This window comes from Prionailurus viverrinus, chromosome A1 (assembly GCF_022837055.1).
Source record: "Prionailurus viverrinus isolate Anna chromosome A1, UM_Priviv_1.0, whole genome shotgun sequence".
Taxonomy (NCBI): domain Eukaryota; kingdom Metazoa; phylum Chordata; class Mammalia; order Carnivora; family Felidae; genus Prionailurus; species Prionailurus viverrinus.
In genome coordinates, this window is record NC_062561.1 from 21,429,767 (window position 1) to 21,445,288 (window position 15,522).

The following is a 15,522-nucleotide window of genomic DNA, read 5'->3' on the forward strand; positions in this document are numbered from 1 at the left end:
CACTTTCCACAGTCTTATTCTGACCTCAGCAATTCCTTGAATGTGTTCTACTACATTAATTCCTTCATGAGAAAACTAAGGAGTAGCTTGAGTACTGCAAAAACCAGGATGTTATCTCTGGTTCTTCTCAATGAAGACATTAGGGGTCTTTCTATGGTTGGAGATATTTTCTACATAATACTGTTTCAGTTTCTTTGCTGCATGGACATCTCTATGGAAATTACAAGAAAAGATTCAAATTGACCAGCCAGAACTTTTTTTTTTTTAAGTTTATTTATTTATTTTGAGAGAGACAGAGAGAGAGTGCAAGTAGGGGATGGGCGGCAGGGGTGGGGGACAGAGAATCCAAAGCAGGCTCTGTGCTGACAGCAGCAAGCCCAATGCGGGGCTCGAACTCATGAACCATGAGATCATGACCTGAGCTGAAGTCAGATGCTTAACCGACTAAGCCACCCAGGTGTCCTGACCAGCTAGAACTTTTATATTACATTAAATATTTCTGGAGAAATGTACCAACATGTAGATTCTTCTGTAACTTTAAAATGTTTTTGCTTTGGAAACAGTTTCTTAATTTGTTCTTAAACTAAGCACTGAAGGAATGATTTTACTCAAGGTCACACAATATATAGTGAAATAGCAAAAAACAGAACTTATCTCTGTATCTAAACTCTCTTTCAAGGATGATCACAATGTTCTAGAGAATGTCCTCCTTTTACAGAGGTAGCCGGCCCACCTATCGAGTGTCTTGCTTTCTACAGCACATGAGGCACTGTCGAGCAGCATATCCGATATGTAAAATTTGATATATTTTAATTGAAAATATAACATAGGTAAAAAGGATGTGGGAGTGTTTGAAAAGAAACATAGTAAGTATATGAATCAAATGCAAACTATAAATAATTGCTAAGGGGATATGGAAAATGAAGTGATTTAAAAACTAGATTGATAATGGATAGAAGTTTACTGGAATAGGCAAATTTCATGTAGAGTTTTTAAAGCTGTAGTGGATTTGGATTGCCAGAGAGAAAAGATAACCAACCATTGATTCATTCATCCAACACGTATTGAGTGCTCACTGTGTGCTACGTGCTAGGCACTGTTGAAGGCACTAGAGATAGAGCAGTCCGCAGCACTACTGCAGGGCAGGCCCAGCAAATGCATGTCCAAGGCGTGACAACTGGATAGGAACAGTCGACACAAATATGAGAGTAGAGAGAAAGGAAAGAGAAAGGAAAAGAACTAGTAATGGGCTTATAGTAGAAGGCCTTAGATGCTAGGATGTTTTCTAAATGGGAGAAAGATGTTTGGTATGAATTGAACTCCTTTGGTCAGTGTAGTCAGAATAGACTGCTTTTTTTCCCTTCTGCCGGTCAGCTCTCCTAGCTTCCTAGATAACCTTATAATGACCAGACTAACACAAACAAAATAAATACTGCACCTAGAAAGATTCCCAACTGAACTATGTGAAAAGCAAAAAGGGAAAGAAAGCAAAAAGTTGAATTTCATATCTCCTTTTATCTTTCCAGTGGTTATTATATATAATGTCTCTTCCTAGCAACGCTCTCCCATTCAGTAGATGTCTAGGTTGTGATTCAATTCCTGAAGGCTCTGTTCTTCTCCTTTCCTTGTAGGTGGAATCACTGAAAGGAGATTCTATTTAAATTCCTTTTTTTTAGTCAATCAGGTGTTCTTTATTCACCTAGCAATACTTCTCTACAGAGTTTGTATATGCTAGTGGGAAAAGGGGTAAGACAGGATGGGGACTAGGGAAAATACCAAGAGGCTATAATGCAATACAAGCAAGGCAATGTAATGCAATGCAGTATAATACAAGAGCCTAGAACACAAACTAGACACTTAAGAGCTTTGGATTAAATGGGCAGTTTTAAAAATGAAAAGATACAGGTCTGAAGTATATAATAAAGAAGCAACTATAAGAAGTAACAAATTTAACACTTGTTTACCTATGGGAGAAGAAAATAAAGAAATGAACATAAGATTTTAAGTTTGAAGGTCCAAAAATTTGTGTTGTCAACAAGAATAACTAAGAAATTTGGAAGAAATAGCTTGAAGGGAAAAAAATGAACTTAATGTCAGATCTAAATGGGATGTCACAAGACAGAGGACTCAAGCTTTCTTGAGCAGCTGTTGGGCCTGTTACTGTACATGTATAAGCCATCATCATATAGAAATTGATGGAAACTCAATGGACTAATGAGGAAATGCAGTGAAGAAGATCAAATGGCTATGTATGAACTTTGACTCTAAGATGAGGTATCAATTTCAAAGCAATTTCAAAGAAGGTTTTTGGAACTCTTTCCTTCAGGTCAGATAAAGCTGTCCTTTATTAAATATCGACTCTTCATTTTGACTGACCCCTTAGTGAGGGAGTATAATAAAATGAATGAATAAAATTGAAAGATTTATTCTTACTGGATTATCTCATTGGAAGTTCTGCATTTTTTTAAAGTTTATTTTTTTTTTTTCAACGTTTATTTATTTTTGGGACAGAGAGAGACAGAGCATGAACGGGGGAGGGGCAGAGAGAGAGGGAGTCACAGAATCGGAAACAGGCTCCAGGCTCTGAGCCATCAGCCCAGAGCCCGACACGGGGCTCGAACTCACGGACCGCGAGATCGTGACCTGGCTGAAGCCGGACGCTTAACCGACTGCGCCACCCAGGCGCCCCTAAAGTTTATTTTTTGAGAAAGAGAGTGGGAGCAGGGGAGAGGCAGAGAGAGAGAAGGGGGCAGAGGATCTGAGGCAGGCTCCGTGCTGACAGCAGAGAGCACGATATGGGGCTTGAACTCATGAACCTTGAGATCATGACCTGAGCCGACTGAGCCACCCAGGCGACCCTGGAAATTATGAATTTTTAACTGAATGTCCTCCTAGCCAGCTTATACACATTATATGCCTTAAGATAAAGCAAACAAAATAAGTATCTGCAACTTTTGACTGTGTACCTTTGTATAAAGGCCATGGCTTCAAAAAATATAGAATATAAAATATACATAGCACAAGTCATTCAAACTATTTAAAAGTTAAATTTGGAGTTTTAAAAATATTTTTTTAATGTTTGTTTATTTTTGAGGGAGAGAGAGAAGACAGAGTGCGAGCAGGGGAGGGACAGAAAGAGAGGGAGACACAGAATCCAAAGCAGGCTCCAAGCTCTGAGCTGTCAGCACAGAGCCTGACACGGGGCTCAAACTCACAAACTGGGAGATCATGACCTGAGCCAAAGTCGGACATGTAACCGACTGAGTTACCCAGGTGCCCCTGGAGTTTGTTTTATGTAAAACTGTCAGGGTCAACGTGAATTTCCATTTCCAAAGCAACTCTTGGCTATGGAACCACATGAATAGAAACTCACCTTTAAAGAGGGTTCAATTTTAGAATGTGCTAGGCTACATGTTTCTTTAAATAGGAAAGGATCTGGTTCAATATTCCCTGAAGTCAGGGTTTTTGTAATCTATTTGATATATTTTCTGTACATAGGAGATTATATCATAAAATAATTTCATCATTTAATAATTATCTAATCAGATATGGCTTTGGATTCCTATATTTATATAGAGGTACCTTCATAGTAGCTAACAGTAGAACATTTATTAGAGTACTTTCTGTATGTTGGATACTGTGTTATGTGCTCACATATTTATTATCTCATTTAACACACAAAAACTCAATGAGGTATTACCCATCTCACAGATGGGCAAAACTGAGGCCCAAGTTAAGTTATATCTTCAAGGTAACCTAGATAGTAAGTAGGCAGAACGAGGATTTGAGTTCAGATCTGATTCCAATGCCACTTTTCTTAACTAATACCATACTGACTCCAAAATTCACCTAAAAATATTTTTATTGTAAAAGTTTTATGCCTTTTGAATTCTGTTCAGTATAGTGGAATACTTTATTTAGCAATTTACAAATGTTCCTGCATTCTTGCTTACTCTCATGACTTTAACCAAGAAAGTCTCGTTGGGGGCCACTTGACCACGTATCAAACCATATCTCCCACTCTAGTAACCATAATCTAAAACACACACTCACTCACTCACAGGAAAAGGAAGATATCATGGAAAAGTAAAAGAAATTCCTCCAGTTCAATTTTAGGGATATAAGAACACATCATCTGTTTAATTCTACTTATAGAAGTGCATAGACAAGTTACTGGCTTTAATATTAGCCTTAAAAGATCCTTCAAAGCCACACATTCAATCTCTTAGTTTCAAGAGAAACAGTTACTATGAATATCGAAAATGGAATTGTCAAGACAAAGCAACAATAAAAATTTTTGAGCTCTTACTTGCTTATTGATGCTATATAGAGATAGAGATAGAAATAGAGATAGAACTAGATATTCTAATCTATAGTCAACAAACATGCCAGACAACACATTGAGTGGTAAAAGGGGTGTGGGAGAAGTGGATCACATAGTCTGAGTTATCACTAGCATTATAGCATCAGGCCTGCTATTTAACCACAAATCTAAGTGCAAGCAATCTAGTATCGAAGAGTATATAATTTTGGAATAAAACAAATCTGAGTTTAAATCTTGACATTACTTACAAATTCTGCGACCCTGGAAAATTTACTGCCTTTGTGAGTCACAGTTCTCTCATTTTGTAAACTGGAACTAAAACGCTGTACCCTTATCGATGTCATGAAGATCTATTAAAATAAGACTTCCCAGGTTCAAATTTCAGCTCCCTCACTCAGAAGTTTTGTGACTTAATGCCTCCTTTTCCTCATCTATAAAATGAGGATAATAATAGTCCCTATACCCCAAAGGGTTGTGAGGATTTAACACCTCAATATATTTAATTTTTTTTTATTTGAGAGAGAGAGGGAGAGCACGGGAATGGGGGAAAGGGGCAGAGGGAGAGAGAATCTTAAGCAGGCCCCAAGCCCAATGCAAGACTTGATCCACAACCCTGGGATCATAATCTGAGACGAAATAATGAGTAAGTGGCTCAACCAACTGAGCCATCCAAGTGGCCTCAACATCTTAATGTATTTAAAGTGCACATAGAAAATGATATATTTATGTATACTGTAATTCTTATTTAAAGCACCTACCTAGTACTTGCCCCTTAGTATGTTTCTAATAAATGTTAATTCCCTTTTATATTTCAATTGAAGTTATTTTCCCTTATTTTATAGATATATTTTTAAATGTATTAAGTTTAATAAAACTTTACTAAGGTAGAACTGATATTCAATAAACTGCACCTACTTAAGGCGTACAACTAATAACTTTTAACATGCATACAATCGATAACTATACAACTGCTAAGTTTTAACATCTATACCCCTGTGAAACCGTCACCAGAATAAGAGTGAACATATCCATCAACCCTGAGAATTTCCCCTGCCTTTTTAAAATCCCTCTCTCCTAGCACCTCTCTCCCCAAGCAACCACTGGGGTCTCCCTTTTGTCCTAATAGATTAGTTTGCATTTTCTAGAATTTTTATTTTCTGCCTGGGAGATCATGAATTCTACCACTTAGAATATCGTTTTTAGATTCATCCATGTTGTTGTATATAACAATACTTCATTACCTTTTAATGCTGAGTATTACATTGTAAGAATATATCACAATTTATCCGTTAATAGACATTTGACCTGTTTCAAATTAGAGATCGTTAAAAATAAAGCAACTATGAATATTCATATACAGATGTCTATAGGAACATATGCTTTATTTTCTTGGGGAAATACCTACAATGAAATGGGTCATATATTGGTATATGTTTAACTTTTCAAGAAACTGCCAAACTGTTTCAAACTGATTATATCCTTTTACATCCCTATTAGAGGAGTATATCAAAATTCTAATTCCTCCATATCCTTAACAACACTTTTCATTTTAGCTGTTCTAATAGATATATATACATTTTTTGTATATGGATATCCAGTTTCTCCATCATGGTTTTTATTCTGTTTCCCTAAGACTAATGAGGTTAATAAAGTTGGAACATCTTTTCATGTACCTATTTGCTATCTGGGTATCTGCTTGGTGAAGTTACTGTCCAAGTCCTTTGCCCATTTTTTGAGACTTGTTTTCTCATTGTTGAGTTTTGAGAGTTTGAGAGTTTCTTTCATTTAAAAAAAATTTTTTTTAATGTTTTTATTTATTTTTGAGAGAGAGCAAGACAAAGTGTGAGCAGGGAAGAGGCAGAGAGAGAGGGAAACACAGAATGCAAAGCAGCCTCCAGGCTCTGAGCTGTCAGCACAGACCCTGATGCGGGGCTCAAACTCACAGACCGTGAGATCATGACCTGAGCCGCAGTCAGGCACTCAACCGACTGAGCCACCCAGGCACCCCTATCTTTATTTATTTTTTAAGTGATATCTATGCCCAACGTGGGGCTTGAACTCATGACCCCGAGATTAAGAGTCAAATACTGTACAACTGAACCAACCAGGAACCCTGAGAGTTTGTTACATTCTTGATACAAATTCTTTATTACATGCTTTGCAAATATTTCTCTCAGGCTGGGGCTTGTCTTCTTTAGCAGTATATTTTATTTATTTATTTTTTTTTTTTAATTTTTTTTTCAACGTTTTTTTATTTATTTTTGGGACAGAGAGAGACAGAGCATGAACGGGGGAGGGGCAGAGAGAGAGGGAGACACAGAATCGCAAACAGGCTCCAGGCTCCGAGCCATCAGCCCAGAGCCTGACGCAGGGCTCGAACTCACGGACCGTGAGATCGTGACCTGGCTGAAGTCGGACGCTTAACCGACTGCGCCACCCAGGTGCCCCTTTAGCAGTATATTTTAAAGAATAGAAGTTTGTAAAAATTGACTAAGTCCAATCTCTCAATTTGTTCATTCATAGATTGTGACTTTTATTGTCACATCTAAAAAATCTTTGTCTAACTCAGAGTCACAAAAATTTTCTTATACTTTCTTCCAGAAATTAAAAAAAAAAAATTTTTTTAAAGTTTATTTAATTTTGAGAGACAGAGAGAGACAGAGCAAGCAGGGGAGGGGCAAAGAGAGAGGGAGACACAGAATCCAAAGCAGGCTCCAGGCCCTGAGTTGTCAGCACAGAGCCCGATGTGCGGCTCCAACTCATGAGCTGTGAGATCATGATCTGAGCCAAAGTTGGATGCTCAACCAACTGAGCCACCCAGACCCTCCTCTTCCAGAAATTTAACAGTAATTTTAAGCTTTATATTTAGGTCTGTGATCAATTTGGGGTAAATTTATACAAGGTTTGAGATGTAAATCAAAGTTCCTATTTTTATATATGGATATCCAGTTCTTCTAAGCACAATTTGTTGAAAACAAACTATTCTTTATTCATTGAATTACCTTTGCACTTTGTCAAAAACCTGTTGTCCTTATATATGTGGGTCTATTTCTGGACTCTACATTCTGTTACATTAATCCATTTGTCTATTTTTACACTAATACCACTCTGTTTTGATTACTGTAGATATTTAATGTCTTAAAATCAGGTAGTGTCAGTCCTCCAACTTTGTTCTTGTTATCAAGGTAACTGGGCTAGTCTACATCTTTGCATTTCTATATGAATTTTAGAATCAGCTTGTAAGTTTCTTTCTTCCTTCCTTCCTTTCTTTCTTTCAACCTACTGGGATTTTGATTTGGATAGTGTTGAACCTACATACCAATTTAAGGAGAGCTGACATGTTAATGATATGAACCCACTGAGCCAGGAAAATCTGTCCAATTATTTAAGTTGTCTTTACTTTCTCTAACCATATTTGCAGTCTTTAGTGTATAGGTCCTTTGTGCCTTTTATCAGATTTATTCCTAAGTATTTCATATTTTTTATGCTATTGTAAAGGCTATATATTTTTTGTATTTCCATTTTTAGTTGTTTGTTGCTAGAATGTAGAAATACAAATTATTATACATTTATCTTGTATCCTGCAATTTTGCTACATTCACCTATTAGTTCTAGTAAGTTTTGTAGATTCCACCAAGTGGAACAGATGGATGATTATGTCAGTTTTATTTCTTCCTTTCCAATACGAATGTTTTTTTTTTCTTTTCTTGCCTGATTGCATGGTAGAACCTCCAATGTTGAATAAAAGTGGTAAGAACAGATATTACTCTGTTGTCCTGAAGTTACAGGAAAAGCATGCAGTCTTTCACCGGTAGGCATGAGATTATCTGTAGGTTTTCTATAAATGCACTTTATGTGGTTGAAGAAGTACCCTTGCATTCTAAGTTTGCTGAGTTTTTAAATTGGGAATGAATATTGGATTTTGTCAGATGTTTTTTCTGCACCTATTGAGATGATCAGCTTTTCTTTTTTAGATTAATGTGGTGAGTTACAATGATTGATTTTTGAATGTTAAACCAATCTTATACTCTTGGAATAAATCCCACCCAATTAAAATATTATCCTTTTTATATATTGTTGGATTTAATAAAATTTTGTCTAGAATTTTTTACACCTGTGTTCATGAGGGAAATTGTCCAGAGTTTTCTTTTCTTGTAATGTCTTTGTGTGGCTTGGGTATCAGGGTAATGCTGGCCTCCAGAATAAGCCTGAAAACATTCCTTTCTCTTTACTTTTGTGAAAGAGCTTACAGCAATTGGTTGGTTTTTTTTTTTTTCTCTCTCTAAATATTGTAAGGATTCACTAATAAAATCCTATGGACCAGAATTTTTCTTACAGGAATGTTTTAAACTAAAAGTTCAATTTTGGGGAAATAAATATATAACCATTCGGGTTTTATATTTCTTCTTGAGTCAGCTTTGGTAGTTTATGTCTTTCAGGGAATTTGGCCATTTCATCTAAGTTGTTAATTTTTTTTTTTTTTTTTTTTTTTTTTTGCCTAAAGTTGTTCATAATATTCCTTTATTATCCTCTAAATATCTGTAGAATTTGTAATGATGTCACCTCTCTCATTTCTGACATTGGTATTCCTGGTAAGTGTCTTCTTATTTTTTTTCCCCCTAACCAGTCTAGCCAAAGGTTTATCAATTTTACTGATCTCAAACAACCAGGCTTTGATTCCTTAGATATTCTCAATTAATCTTTGTTTTCTATTTCATTAATTTCCACCTTCATCTTTATTATTTCATTTCTTTGGCTTCTTTGTGTTTGATTTGTTCCTTTCTAGTTTCTTACGGTGGAAGTTAGGTCGTTGCTTTGAGATTTTTTTGTATTTTTTAATGTAGGCAGTTCATTGGTGTAAATTAAGATACGTTGTATTTTTATTTTCATTCAGGTCAAAATACTTTCTAATTTCACCTTGGATTTCTTTAATCAGTGGGTTGTTACACAGAAGCATGTGATTTACTTTCCAAATATTTGGGGATTTTCCAGTTAGCTTTCTGCTATTGATTTCTAATTTAATTCCATTGTGGTGAAAGGACATAGTTTGCATGACTTAAATCCTCTAAAATATATTGAGACATATTTTATGGTCTAAAACAGAGACTGGCAAACTTTTTCTATAAAGGATCAGACAGTAAATAGTTTAAGCTTTATGGGTCACACACAGTCTCTTCTGTTACATATTTTTTATTTTTTAAGAAACCTTTCAAAATGTGAAAACCATTCTTAGTTCATAGGCCATATAAAACCAAGCTAGATTTGGTCCCATAGTCATACTTTGCTAACCCCTAACCAAGAATATGGTCTCTTTGGGTAAATGTTTCATGTACTCTTTTTGAAGAGAACGTGTATTCTTCTGTTTGTGGAATGTTCTAGTGTTGAGTTTACTATGTCCTTGCTATGTTTCAACTTGTCCTAGCAACTATTTAAGAGGATTATTATTTAATAATAATAATTTAATTATTATGGAATTATTTAATTATTGAAGCAATTATTAAAATCTCTGGCTATAATTATAGATTTGTCTGTTTCTGCTTACAGTTCTATCAGTTTTTGCTTCACATATTTTGGACCTTTTATCATTTGGGGCATAAACATTTAGGATTATCACATCCTCCTAATTAACTGACTTCTTTATTGTTATGAAATGACTTTCTTTACCCCGGTTATACCCTTTGCTCTGAAATCTTACTTTGTTTTTACTATGTTAATACAGCTCCACCAGTTTCTTTTGACTAATGTGAGCATCAGCATGGTATATCTTTTACCATCCTTTCATTCTTAACATTTTTGTATCTCTATATATAAAGTGTGCTGGGTCTTTCTTGCTATCCAACCTGACAGTCTGTACTCTTTGATTGGGATTTTTAGATCATTTACATTTAGTGTGATTACTGACATAATTAAATTTAAGCCTATCACTTTGCTATTTTCTTCTTTTTTTTTTTAATGTTTTATTTTTTTATTTTGAGAGAGAAAGAGCATGAGCAAGGGAGGGAAAAAGAGAGAGGGAGAGAGAGAGAATTCCAAGCAGGCTACACACTGCCAACACAGAGCCCAACATGGGGCTGTATCCCACGAACCATGAGATTATGACCTGAGCCAAGGTCAAGAGTCAGACACTCAACCAACCCAGGCACCCCCTTGTCTTGCTAACTTCTATTTGTTCCATTTGTTCTGTGTTCCATCTGTTCATTGCTCCTTTTCTCCTTTTTCTGCCTTCTTTTGGATTGAGTACTTTTTTTTTTTTAAGTTTATTTCTGTTGAGAGAGAGAGAGAGAGAGAGAGAAGCAGGGAAGGGGAAGAGAAAGAGAGAGAATCCTGTCAGCACTAAGCATGACACAAGACTCAAACTCACAAACTGTGAGATCACGACCTGACCCGAAACCCAAAGTTGGACACTTAACCAACTGAGCCACCCAGGCGCCCCTGGATTGAGTACTTTTTTATGATTCCATTTTTTGTCCTTTTGGCTTATTAGCCATAACTGTTTTGTTACTATTCTACTGGTTGCTTTAGGGTTTATAGTCTACATATTTAATTTATCACAATTTACTTTCAAGTAAATTTATACCACTTCACATATAATAAAGGAACCTTATAATATCATATTTCTATTTTTCTCCTCCTGGTCTTTATGCTATTATTGACATATATTTACTAATGCATATTATAAATCCCATAATACATTGCTATTGTTTTTGTTTAAATTGTTATCTTAAAAGAGAATTAAATGGGAAAAAAAAACTTACATATTTGGCCATGTAGTTACCTTTTCCAGTGCTCATCATTCCTCTGTGTAGATCTGTATTTCCATCTGGTATCATTTCCTTTCTGTCTGAATGACTTTCTTTAACATTCTTGAAGTGTAGTCTGTTGGATATGATATTAAATTTTCATTCTGTGAATTTTCAGTCTTTCCAACACTCTCAGGTTCAAAGTGAGTAATCACCAATTAATCTACTCCCTACCATACACTACTATAAAGAGCTTGGGCTAAACTATAAAAGAGAAAACTGAAAAGGAGGAGCATATTGTACAACCATAAATAACCTAGAACCTTGCCTCTAAAAGTCCAGTTTAGGACAAAGGAAACTTATGTTATGCCAGGGTGTTAAAAGCCACTGAATAAACATGGAGCATCTTCTTAGATATCAATTTTATATTCCAAGATTTAAAAAAAAATTATAAGCATATTTACACTAAACATAGGGCTTCTATGGTATGTAACGCAACCTTTATATTAAATTTAAGACAAGAAACTGAAGAAAATTCTAGTTTGGGATCAAGCATTCTAAGGCAATTATTCACTTTTCTCTACTATTAACCACACTTTTATGAAAAAGTTTGAGAAGCTGTGAACTTGATTATTCATGATTTATTAAAACCTCTCCTAAAATTGGATGCTGTCAACAAATATGTAGGTTATTCATAGAGGTTTTTATTTAATTTGAATATGCATTTCTGAATTGACCACTATATCCTGTTATTCAGCTCATGAATCATTTCTTATTGTGCTCATGAAAAGTAAACTTAATTCCAAGTTTTTAAAATGCCCATCATTGGGGCGCCTGGGTGGTTCCGTCAGTTAAGTGTCCGACTCTTGATTTCAGCTTAGGTCATGATCTCATGGGTTATGGGATCAAGCCCCATGTCGGGCTCTGCTCTGACAGGGCAGAGCCTGCTTGGGATTCTTTCTCTTCCTCTCTCTCTGCCCCTCCCCCCCCACACATGCACTCTCTCAAAATAAATAAATAAGCTAAAAAAAAAAAACCTATCATTATTCCTGTGAAGGACTTTTACTTACCAGTTCTTACTTTTGTGGATATCAGCATGCCTACACGTCATTCAGTACCTGCAACACTGTCCAATTTTCTGAATCCAATCCAGAATTGAATAAGAATACACATAACAAGTCTGTTAGAAATAGGCCTAAAACAAAGAAAAATAAGCTGGCTATGAAGACCCTACCAGAAAATCCACTTCTAAGACTGCATCCTAAGGAAATAAAGCAAAAATTTAACTGTTAGATTGTCCCTTTTAAAAATAGAGAAAAAAACACATATAATATCCCCAAATAAGATACTACTTAAATTATGGTATATCCTTATTTTATGTGGAATACTTAGCCATTAAAGGATTTTAGAGCTGAATATTTATTGCCAGGATAAACAACAAACAGGTATGAAAATTTAATAAAAGGGGCTAACAGGTTATTTCTGGGTTTGGATTATTAATTTTTTTTCTACATCTTGCTCATCTTGTATATTCTTTAGTATCAACTGCTTGTAATAAGAAAAACCCAAAGTTTCCAAAAATACTAATTCAACATGAATATTTGTTCAAAATGATGAGGTCATCATTTGTTTATCCATTAATCAACAAGTATTTGCAATATTATGTAAGACATAGTCCTTGCCCTCATGACTCTTAATTTGTGAGAGAGAAAAAGGCTATAATGAACAATCTTGGAAACTTTTTATTCCTCTGTTTCATTCCCATTACTTTATTGCCCAGTCACTCTCTCTTATTTATAGTGGACTTTGGCACTTGGCTTTCAGTATCTGTCTCCCCTGCATTTCCTGCCATGATGTGCCAGTTCAGTGTCCATATGGACAACCTATCCAACAACAACCTTGAATTCTGACTCCACCAGCTTACAACCATTTCATTCAGTGATCCATACCCAGAGCCACACCTTCAACCTTCTGATCATCAAGAAATTGTTCCACAACCTTAGACTCCAATATTCTTGATCTGTGACCACACCACCTATCATTCCAATTTTTTCACTCCCTTCCTCTCTAAACACTTGCTTTCTTACCTTATTTTAACCTCTGTTCCTCAACCATTCCCTTTTCTTTTTTTCAGACCACTGTCTCCAGCATAGCTTCATATCTTTTCCTATCTAGCTTAGTTTCCCAGATACATCAGTCTCTCCTGCTAATAACCTTGCCCCTGGCTAATTCTCTCTCCCATTCCTTAGGACATATATTTTATGCCACTTTATTTCAACTCCAACTTGCTACTTCCCCTATGCCCTTATCTTTTATGTCTCCTTTACCAGAAAAAAAAAAAAATCAAAACTATAAGCTACATACCTCCTAACCTTCTTGCTCCACATTTATAAGTTATACATTTAATTATCTTCACCTCCTTCCTTCTAATCTCAGAGGAAGTATCCTTTTCTTCCAGGTCAACTCCTTTACTGCACACCTGATCCCACATTCCCTAATCTCCTATAGATCTTTCTTTACCTTTATTCCTCCTTCGTTCTAATCTCTTCTGTCTGCTGACTCTCCCCACATTTTATAAATATTAAACTCTCTTCACTGTAAAATCTCCTCCTCAATTCTATAAACTACTCCCTACAATGATCCTTTATTTCTGTTTTCAAGGAGAAATGAAGAGCCTTGAAATAGTATAAATCTGCTGTAATTTTTCTCAATTTAAAATAATTTTCAACCCAACACAGAATTCTGCCACCATCAATGAATGTATTGAAAGCATACTAGCAAACGTTACTAATGACAAAATTGCCAAATCCCATGATCTGTTTCAATTTACTTGACCTGTCTTTATATTCTGATAATCCTAACTCCTTTTTTCCTGAATCCTCTCTCCCATTGGCTTCTAGAACATTGAGCTCCGTTGGTGTCCCCTTCCATCCTTCTGCTAGTTATTCTTAATATATTTTTTTTGCTGCCTTCTCTTACTCTGCCCACTTAATAATGTTAGTTCTCATTTCCTCTCACTATATTCAGTCTCTATGAGGAATGGCATCCAGTTCCCCCCAAATTTCAACATCCACTTCTGAGTGGTCACTTCTTAGTGACTCCACTTCTAGCCCCAGCCTTTCTCTTAAGCTTCAGATGCACATGCTGAGCTCCCTACTGAACTTCTCTATATGGATATCCCAGTGACAGTCTTCCATATTAAATATGTCTTCACTGAACGTCTTATCTCCTTCCCCCTTCCCAGTTTTCTATTCCACGCCCTTATACACACATACACATAAAGCAAAATCCCCAGCCTTCCTCCATTTGCCTCTATGCTGGTTAATTATACCACTGTTGTACTCTACAACCAAGTGAGGAACCAGGCAGTCATTATAGATTCCTCCTCATCTCTATCCCATTACTTCCCTAGTCCAAAATTTCATTATCTCCCCCCATGACTGTAAAACCACACAAAACTACTTTCATTTACTTAAATAATTAGAACACATTTTACAACATTTCCCCTAGTATTTAAATTATGAAATTACAGGGGCACCTGGATGGCTCAGTCAGTTAAGCATCTGACTTTGGCTCAGGTCATGATCTCACTCTTGGTGATTTTGAGCCCCGCATCGGGCTGTGTGCTGACAGCTCAGAGCCTGGAGCCTGCTTCAAATTCTGCGTCTCCCACTCTCTCTGCCCACCCCCTCCCCCCCGCTCATACTCTGTCTCTCTCTCAAAAAATAAAATAAATTATGGGGCGCCTGGGTGGCGCAGTCGGTTAAGCGTCCGACTTCAGCCAGGTCACGATCTCGCGGTCCGTGAGTTCGAGCCCCGCGTCGGGCTCTGGGCTGATGGCTCAGAGCCTGGAGCCTGTTTCCAATTCTGTGTCTCCCTCTCTCTCTGCCCCTCCCCCGTTCATGCTCTGTCTCTCTCTGTCCCAAAAATAAATAAACGTTGAAAAAAAAAAAATTTAAAAAAAAAAATAAAATAAAATAAATTATGAAATTACAACTATGTTACCTTATTAGCAAACTAAGAAGGCTTATACAGAAACATAAATAGCCTCCACTATTCCAAGATCAGAAACCTTGTTTATACTCCTATACCTAAGTGTTTATCACACAGCAGTTATTGCTTTACTATCTGTTCACTTTTGAATAAGGTAAACATGGCATACTTAAAGATAACCATAATAATTATTAAGCTGCATATTAAACCGTTGGATAAATAATAGGATTCATATTAATTTTAAATAACAAAATACAATTTTATACCTTGTTAGTTCATCAGAAATTCTTTAAAACATGTACCACACACATAGCTATATACATAAACCAAATCAGGAATTAGATAAACTAACAGAGTTTTCTCTATAAACTGAGCTTCCTTTTATTCCTATCCTGTCACTGACACCATCACCCTATCTATGCTCCCAAAATGATGAAAGCAAAGGCATCCTTGCAGCTACTCTTG

General features: G+C 36.1%; 1 long non-coding RNA gene across 2 annotated transcripts in view; it reads right to left on the minus strand.

Annotated features, from left to right (window-relative positions):
- The window catches only part of LOC125166434 (uncharacterized), a 38,473-nt gene that overhangs the window by 12,205 nt on the left and 10,746 nt on the right, over window positions 1–15,522 (minus strand). The window contains exons 3-4 of one of the 2 annotated variants that reach the window (XR_007152452.1): window positions 12,135–12,259; window positions 11,100–11,200 (exon numbers count right to left, since the gene is read on the minus strand). This is a non-coding gene — a long non-coding RNA (uncharacterized LOC125166434). Of the gene's footprint in view, window positions 1–11,099; window positions 11,201–12,134; window positions 12,326–15,522 lie in introns of both variants that reach the window. The other variant, XR_007152451.1, reaches the window with a different exon arrangement.